We start from the raw sequence: 9,943 nt of genomic DNA on the forward strand, positions 1-9,943 counted from the left end.
ATTATTATTATTATTATTATTATTATTATTATTATTATTATTATTATTATTATTATTATTATTATTATTATTATTATTGGGCGATTCGAGTGTCCGAGCGGTAGGCAGGGGCGCCGCTAACATCCTTATCAGCGCTGGTTCCAGTCGCTCCTCGCCCAGGTTGGTTCAGTTGGTCAGAACCAAGTATTCTCGGATGTGTATTCACATCTGGCTCGTGTACTCTTAAAAGAACCCACTGCATCTTTCGGAAGATGTCATGGTTCATTTCAGCCTCTGTCGTTGTAGAATGATGTTAACATCATGTAACACGCCCATCACGCAATTCAGCACAATGACGCTACAAGTTATAGGCCCTAATTATGGGTTATTCTCCTGCATTTACCTTTATCATTATTTTTATCTAGGTCTACACAATTGAATTTTTCTTCTTTGTCTACCTACGCCAATCGATATTTATTTACAAGGATAGTAAGAAAGAGAGAAGAGCTCGTCTGGAATCATACAAACTTATAACAATGTTCTGTCGCTAAACGTCGATAGAGTGATGCTGATGAACTTCCGACGTCATCACAAATCTAGTTGAGAGCGTCTCCGTAGTTGTCTTAATTGGCAAATTTATAGATTGTGATTTCTTTTCAGTCCATTTCGACTGTTTTCGCTTGTTTTTTTTTTATCCTCTTCTGTAATGATTACATGACTAAATCTCATCCTGCTATATCCCAGGGCAACGATGGGAAAAGCGAGACTATCTGCTTTGGCACTACTTAGTATTGAGCGTGTGATGAAGCAGACAGCATTGCTAACTTTGATCATTTTATTAACTTACTTTCTGATGCAAATGCACACAAAATTCAGTTGTTGAACAATGTTAAAAATTCAGCAACTTACAAGATTCTACTATAAGATAAATTTATTTAGAGCATAAGAATACTACTGTAGGCCTATGCGATAAATACAACACAGCTTTACAAATCAGGATAATGGTAAAATTGTATACAAAGTTCCGAACATCGCAATGCAGTTTCAATAGTAAGAAACAGAGGTGTCGTAGTATAATATCTGTCTCTTATACACATCTAGATGTGTATAAGAGACAGCCTATATGCAGCATGTTCCAGGTCATAACCTGTCTCTTATACACGTTTAAATAATGTTATTTAGACAGTGCATGGATATGGACGTACGGTACGGATATGCTTAAAGTTTATACAACCAATATCAATTTACTTCAAAATATTCTCATTATAATTGGGGGAAGTTTTCACAGACTATGTTTGCTTCGCAATGCTTGTCATTGCTATTCATGAACCTTTATATGTATTACACTGTATTCTTGAAAAAACATCAATTCGTCATACCACCACCAGCCAACAGTGTTTCCCAACCTTTTTGCATTCGTCGACCCCTCGGGACATGTCAATAGGCTCCACAGACTCCATATCTAAGTATTACTCACTTGTAGATATTCCAACAATAGGATTATAGAAAGGCCTACATGATTCGCCACAAAAGTTCAATATTAATAATAGAGCGGGGGAGGGGAGGTAGGGGGTGTCAGAAAGTCAGTGTTACAGATGGTGTTGGGTCACCAGCCCACTTAGAGCTGAGGAACAAAATTGCTATGTTTATATGGCGGGAAATGACACTATCAAACTCAAAATTGAAATGTAATGTAATTTTCAATTTTAAAATGTAATCTCCATTTGTTTTTAATTTTGTAAAATTAAGGGATCCACCCTCTTGATGATGTTAGTCCATATCCATGTAAAAATAATACAGGGCAAAACATACAAATAGACGTTCGTTACCTGGGGGTTTGCACTAGCAAGTTGCTCTCCTATGAAACATCTTTTCATAAAGCATAGGGCTACATAAAAAATATATAATCTATCAGCACAAAAAATAAAATATAATTCCAGTTAAAACAATTTAAGCCGGTTACTCACTGCGTGCGACGGCGACGCGACGGCAACGCGACGAAGAACGCACGCGAAGACGCGGACCCAACGGATCGTCTTTTTAATGAATATCCGTTCAGATTGCCACTGACAATCAGCAGACGGCGTTGCGTCGTCTATCGCTCGCCGGAAGAAAATGTGGATTCGTCGTGCGACGGTCGTACGATCGTCGTACGATGTCCAGCTTAAAAGTGATGAAGTCCATGCCTAAGTCCATGTCAAGGTATTTCATTATTAATAAGATGTTGATCACACTGTTGTAATACAAGAAAAATAATGGAATCATGGAAAATCGGTTTAAAAATCTAACTGGCCCCTATATTTTTCGCGGACACCCTGCTGACCCTTTTAACTTTAATGCAGGCTAAATGTGACAAAAATCCTATTTAACCTTAAAAGGACTGTTTGCATATTCTTGTAGGCCTATATTTGAAAAGTCATGAAAACATTTTTGCCACCATTTTATAGTTGCGTTTACAAAATATTCAGGGTCAAAGGTCAATTACCTATATGCAGCATGTTCCAGGTCATAACTCTTCAACTACTTGCTCTAAAAGCACAAAAATAGTGTCTACACTGAGGTTTTTCGGGACAACAATTATGGGAAATTTTTTACACTTAGATTTTTGGGGTCAACATATATGGAAACATTTTACCGCCTTCTAGTAGCTGCGTTGACTTAATATTTAGATCAAAGTTTAGTGACCTTTATACAACTATGATGGTCATAACTCCTCAACCAGTTTGCCTAGATGCACAAAAATAGTGGCTACACCTAGGTTTTTAGGATCAACATTTATTTTAAAAAATGTTTGCCACCTTTTAGTACCTGCGTTGACCAAATATTCAGGGTCAAAGGTCAATGACCCGTATACAACTATGGTGGTCATAACGCCTGAACCAGTTTGCCTAGATGCACAAAAATAGGTTACACCTAGGATTTTGGGATCAATATTCATTAAAAAATATTTGCCACCTTCTAGTAGCTGTGTTGACCAAATATTCAGGGTCAAAGTTCAATGACCTTTATACAACATATGATGATCATAACTCCTAATTTTTTACGCCTTATAGTAGCTGCGTTGACCAAATATTCATAGTCAAATGTCAAAAATATTGTCTACACAAAACATAAATGAGGTGTCTACACCTATAGTAGGCCTGTTAAGCAAACCAATCCTTCAAATCAGGGGTGGCGCCAGAGGGGCTGGGGGGCTATAGCCCCCTCGTCCGGGAAGCCTAGCCTCCCGTCGGGGAAGACGAATACATTACGTCGGGGAATAAAAAAAATTAAAAAAAAATATTTTTATATATCTGTTCGTTTAGCAACCATATCGCCTTCATTGACCTATTTGTGTACCGTTTGTGTTAACTTTTCATCACAATAATAACAAAAATAACAACAATAATAATAATAATAATAATAATAATAATAATAATAATAATAATAATACCAAAAATTCACGTGCAGTTTTATTGTAAGTTATCCGACTACCGTATATTACTTTGAATTAAGCCCATGGAACAACATATATTCATTCTTCTTCAATGTGAATTAATTACGTTCAAATATCTATTGAAACGTAAGTCAGACGAACAGTGTCAAGTGCCAAAACAGCATTGTAGGCTCATATCCGGGGGATGGGGGGTTATGGTTTGGGAGAATCCCCCTTTTCTAGCAAACCCCCCTCTTTTCTGGCGAAACCCCCTCTTCAAATTTCCCAAATAAGTCCTCCAACCCAACTAATGCACTTCAAACCCACCCAGACACAGACATTTTCAAACATATATGCTTTTATAGCATTATTTAGACCCATAAAGCACAAAAATCCTCTTGCTTTGGGGATTTCACCGACCCCACCGGGGCTTCGACTGTGGACCTCACGCCCAGAAACCCCCCTCCCCTTGGAAGAACCTGGCTACTGGCCTGTGTTTTGACACTATTCTTTAAAAATGTCAGTGCATATTAATGTTATGTATTGAAATTAAAATAAAATACAAATGCCCCTCCCCCAGTTTGAAAAATTCTGGATCCGCCCCTGTTAAATGGGACTAATTAAAAATGGTTTACGTTCTACTATGACAAATGCTCGTTTGGATATCCTAATGATGCTTGGAATACATCTTGATCGGAGAGCAACCTCGTGGTTTACAGGTTTCAGGCAAAATTTCCAAAATTTATAACTTCACTTTGAATTATAAGCTTGTAATGTGACGTTACCGGTGACATAGTGTTTTCTTAATTCATCGTAGTATAATATTGTCCAAAATTGGTGGCCTTACAATTTACAGTAAGACATTATTCTTATTCGTAATTTTGTTTGTTAATAATTCACAATCATATGGATTATGAAATACCTGGATTTCGCCATGATGGGAGGATAGTATTGTAAAGTACTGTAATATGGTTCCCCCCCCCCCCACACCGGGGCAGATCCTGGCGCCACCTCGGTGATGAAAAGAGGTGGTACATTTCACAATGGTCACGCAACACTTCAATATTTGTGTTTTGTATTTGTTATTGCGTATACAGTACAGTATTTCTATGTAGGCTTATCATGTATATGCAATTTAATACAAGAAAGAAATGTTGGCATTAAGACCTGTGGCTTTTTTTAAACAAATATACCCAGTCTCCGAAGGGAATCAGAGGATTTTGGCATTTCTATATTGTTTAATTAAATTGTTTTCTAAACAGTATTATACTGTACTGCAATTAACAATCATCACCACACACTGTTATATTCTACATTAAAAATCAACATGAAATTTAAGTGTCAATCAACTTTTTATTTAATAATTATCTGTTTGTATCATTCAAAGTTGACAAAAATGTATAAACAAATACTGTATAAGAATTGTTAGTAATTTGAGTTTGAGTACTTGCATTTGTCAGTAAATCGTGCGTTATAGCACTGGCGATGGTAGCCAGCGTTAGGTGTCACTAATCCTATCGGTACTACAACTAACGCCTAGCCAGGCCTACTTTACTGCTAATCCGAGGGAGCCTAGCCCAGCAGCAGGGGCTAGGCCTACAGCAGTTAGGCCAGGGCCCTAGGCTAGGCCTAAATCGTTGGAAACGACGACTGAACAAAACGGTTAAGCAAGCCAAGGACTTTGCTAACTTCCATTCCTCAGTATTAAAATCCTTTGCTGAACACTCTCTAAACATTTCTTCCAGTTTATCTCTGTAACCTTTTCGTCTGCAGTTGGTACAACATTTAAACGGGAGCAATGAGTATCCATGATAGCCGTGGAAGGCGTGAAAATGTTGTTGTTTGTTGTTACTTCGCAAATCGCGACATCATCAACGAGTACAGCGCATTCAATCGCGTAACATGATTGGTAAATATGTAAATATAATTTGCATAATTGATATTTCCCAACATTTTTGTCCATTAAAAAAAATAGTGCGTAAGTTATGGAGATGGGAACAATCAAAAATCGATTTTAAATTTAATTCTACATATCCTGTACTACGGAAATCGAAAATAAACCCTTTTGGCCCACGGCCTATTACTTAATTTGGCACTATGACCATGCGTAATATTGACCTGCAGATGTATATATACGAATCCTGTTTTCTAGCCATATCAGAGTTGACTGACTGGTACTTGGTGTGGTACTAGGTTCATTGCATTTATGGCTTAGTGGCCGCGGTGCCTCCTCCCTCTGTTTAGTCATGGTAGATCAGGGGTAGTAAACCCAGCGAACGTGGGTTCAATTCCCACACGGACAAGAATTTTGGGGGGGGTGGGGTCGTGGGTTTGATCCCCACACAAGCTAGGATATTTTTTTTTTGAGGTCGTGGGTTCAATCAGGTTTTTTTTTCTTTCTTTTTTAATCTTGATTATTGGCTAGTATTTAAGGACGTACTGTGTATTTGGCAGCATTTTTTTGTCTGCTAAGAGCAGCTAATCCGACTTTAAAAGACGTTCCGCCCTTTTTCTGGAGGTTCCCCCCGCCAGCCCGTTCATTTTTTTTTTTATCTAGAAATGAAAATCGTAAGACAGAAAAGGAATAGAATAAGAAAAAAGGCATAAGAAAAAATGGAATGGAAAGGAAGCACGAGAAAGAAAATGACAGACTAAAACAGAAAATGAAACATAGAAAAAAATAGAAAAATAAGAAAGGAAAAAAAGAAGAAAAGGAAACATAAGAAAGAATAGGAAAAAGATAAGGAAACATATGACAAAAAAAGAAAAGTGTAAGAAAGGGGAAAAAAAGGAAATATCGAAAGACATTAATATAACTGTGGTTAAAAAATGAGAAGGTAAAGAAATAAAATGATGAGTCTTGTTGCATTTTCTTCTTGTGATATGTATCTTGTTTTTTTCTCTACTGCTTGTTTGACACTGCTCAGCACCTATTTAGATTGAAATGTTTGCGCTTTACAAATGATTATTATTATTATTATTATTAATAATAATAATATGTATATTATATCATTATAAGGCCAATTATTATTATTATTATTATTATTATTATTATTATTAATAAGCATAGTATATTATTATCAGGCCTATTATTATTATTATTATTTTTATTATTATTATTATATTATTATTATTATTATTATCATTATTAACAACACGATATTCAAAAGGGAATCGCCTTATATGATATATTAAAGGTATAATAATACTAAATCTATATAACTTCAATAGGGTCTCAAATGTATTACGGAAAACCAAGAGTATCGATCCGTGGTTAAATGTGGGGGGGGGGGGCTAAATTTGAATATAAATTTCATTTTTTTCCACTTTTAAATTTCGAAAAAAAAATTAGGGATGGTGGCCCCTTGAATCTGCCACTGAAATACTCATCATAAAAAGTCATAATTATGCCCGCTTATTATGTCGTGCAAACTAACATTCATAAAAATACTGATTTATTAACTACTGATTAGGTTATGACGTATTCAAAATTCGAACCATGAAAAACAAATAAGAGAAATTAAAACAATGATTAATTTATTCTTTTTGCAACTACACGACTTTTAAAATCAATCAAGAGATTTTTGCTTTTCTCCCCTTTTTAACTTTCACTTTTGTATTAGTAATATTGCGACTACACTATGTGAGTGGAAATAGTATTAGTCTATTGTCAAATAAAGTGAAATCACCTCGACTTGACAAAATAACGTAAAATTATCAGCCATACATATTGACAAATCAAAAAAGCTAAAAAAAAATAGGAAATGGTTCTTCTTGCAACATTTTCGTTCAAGAGCAAGAATAGCCTAGCAAAAGTGTTTCACACTGACATTAGCTGTTTTTAGGTCATTTTTTGTCTTTCCACAGTCGTATGGCAAATACCTGTCGGATTTTTGTATTCCCTTCTACATTTGGAAGGCAATTCTTTTCTGATTGCTTTAGTATTTGTTTCAATTGTATTGCTTGAAAAAGGTCACCGTCATTTTTAACTTTTCTATTGGTGCTATGCTGACGGCCCACCGCGCGTAGAGGCTGCATTTTGACCTCTTTTTAGTGACTTCGTTTAAATTGCCATTTCGGCTGTTCACCAATCAATATCTTGTTGTTCATTCCCCACAGTAAATGGAAAGCTGAATATTCATAGATTCTTCTCATATAAAATATATAAATTGCAATTGGATGAAAAAAATCACCATCAAAGCACTAATTTCAATATAAAAGAACAATCCTGTCTTGGCATTATGCCCGCAAAAATGCCAAGCTTTGGTATAGCCTTCCGCCACCATTGTCAGAGGTCTGAAGGCAATGGCCTTAAAAAAAATGTTTTACCCTTACGACTCCGTTGGCTTTAAGTTGCCATTTCGGCTGTTCACCAATCAAATATCTTGTTGTTCATTCCCCAGTAAACGGAAAGCTGAATATTCATAGATTCTTCTTATATAAAATATATTTATTTATTTAAACAATATTTTGTGAGGGTGATCCATCCAGCCTGAGCTGATCAATTGCGACCCTCAGTACATAAAATTACAACATAAGTATAGAAATTAAACTTCATCTTTAACAAAAACAAATTAATTAAATTAAAGAAGAATATGAATTCCCATTGGATGAAAAAAAAAATTACCATCAAAACACTAATTTCAATATGAATGAACAATCCTGTCAAGGCATTATGCCCGTAAAAATTCGAAACTTTGGTATAGGTTTCCGCCATTGTCAGAGGTCTGAAAGCCCTGGCCTTAACAAACAAACAAACAAACAAAAAATGGTTCGTGGGGGAATCGAACACACAACCTCCAGGTTTGCTATTCATTATCCAAAATTGGTTCGTGTGGGAATCAAACATTATCCACCGTCAAATTAACTGCCTTAAAAAAAATAAATTGGTTCGTGTGCGAATCGAACACACAACCTCCAGGTTTGCTATTCATTATCCACCATCAACTAAACTGCCTTAAAAAAAATTGGTTCGTGTGGGAATCGAACACACAACCACCAGGTTTGCCATTCATTATCTACCATCAACTAAACTGCCTTAAAAAATAATAAAACAAAAAAATAATAGTTCGTGTGGGAATCGAACACACAACCACCAGGTTTTGCTATTCATTATTAACCATTAACTAAACTGCCTTAAAAAAAATGGTTTGTGTGAGAATTGAGCACACAACCTCGAGATAGGTTTGTTATTCATTATCAACCATCAACTAAACTGCCATAAAAAAATTAAAAAAAAAATTTTTGACACCATGACCATGCGTAATATTACCCTGCAGTGTATATGTACGAAGATTTTTTTTCTAGTAAGATCAGAGTTGACTAACTGGTACTTGATATGGTACTAGGTTTATCGCATTTACGGCTAAGGGGCCGCGGTTTACCTCCCTCCGTTTAGTCATGCTGGATCAGGGGTAGTAAACTCGGCGATCGTGGGTTCAATTCCTACACGGAGCAAGTTTTTTTTTAATTTTTTTTATTATTTATTTTTTTTTTTAAAGGTCATGGGTTCGATTCCACACGAGCCAGTTTAGAGACATAATTTCCTTATTTTCTTTCCAAAAATCTTGATAAACGTTAACTAGCACCTTATATCGACTTTTGAATGGTGAAAATCGGCTCAGTATAACCCATTTTACCGAGTACAAATTTTAAGTTAATAGAACATACTGCTGTTACATCTTTTAGTTTTTCCCCACCGTTGTATTTAGGTACACGCTACAGTACACACAATGAGCCTACAACTTTGCATAGCAGAGTTCCGCACGAATGATTCAGCCCACATCTTTATATGTCTGATTTAACGCATAAATGGTTTCATGGACCTTCTCAGGACATTTTTGCTACCCCACATCTTTATATCTAATTTTGCTGAGAGTTCCGCTTGAACAATTTATATTTTACGCAAAGTCGAAAAAAATGGCCAGAGCAATGCTGTAATCAAAAGATCGTGTAAATAGCACCGCGTAGGGTATCCGCCGCGTACGATCTTTGCGTGTATGCTGTAACCATAGCTGTAAATTGTGATTATTACAGCATGCACGCAAAGATCGTACGCGGAGGATACCCTACGCGGTGGATACCCTACGCGGCGCTATTTACATGATCTTTTGTTACTTTTTCGCCAGTGACGTCATGGTATAATAATCGCCTATAACTTCATTTAAAAAAATAGCCAAAAAAACGAGTTTAAGGTTGATTCTATTATTCATGGCATATCAAAAAGTCCACTCTAGAACAAAAAATCATTTAAACAATTAACAACTTCTATATTCTCGATCCTCAGATGTAGTATGGTCGTAGATATGGCAAACTATTTTGTACCTTGTTTAGCGGACATGCCGCCATCTAAAATGATGATTCGAATAAAACAAATTTACATTTGTTCAATTAGCACACTCACCGCCACGAAAATTAGAAATTTCAGAAGAAAAAAAGTGTTGCTTTATTTATATTTTTTGGGCCTACCATGTTGTTTAATACGACAAATAATAAATTTATAGTGTTAAAAATGTTCTATATCGCAGGGAAATATGCAAAGGAGCGGAG

Source organism: Anneissia japonica, unplaced genomic scaffold (assembly GCF_011630105.1).
Source record: "Anneissia japonica isolate Jap-2015-1 unplaced genomic scaffold, ASM1163010v1 scaffold718_len1063573_cov188, whole genome shotgun sequence".
NCBI lineage: Eukaryota > Metazoa > Echinodermata > Crinoidea > Comatulida > Comatulidae > Anneissia > Anneissia japonica.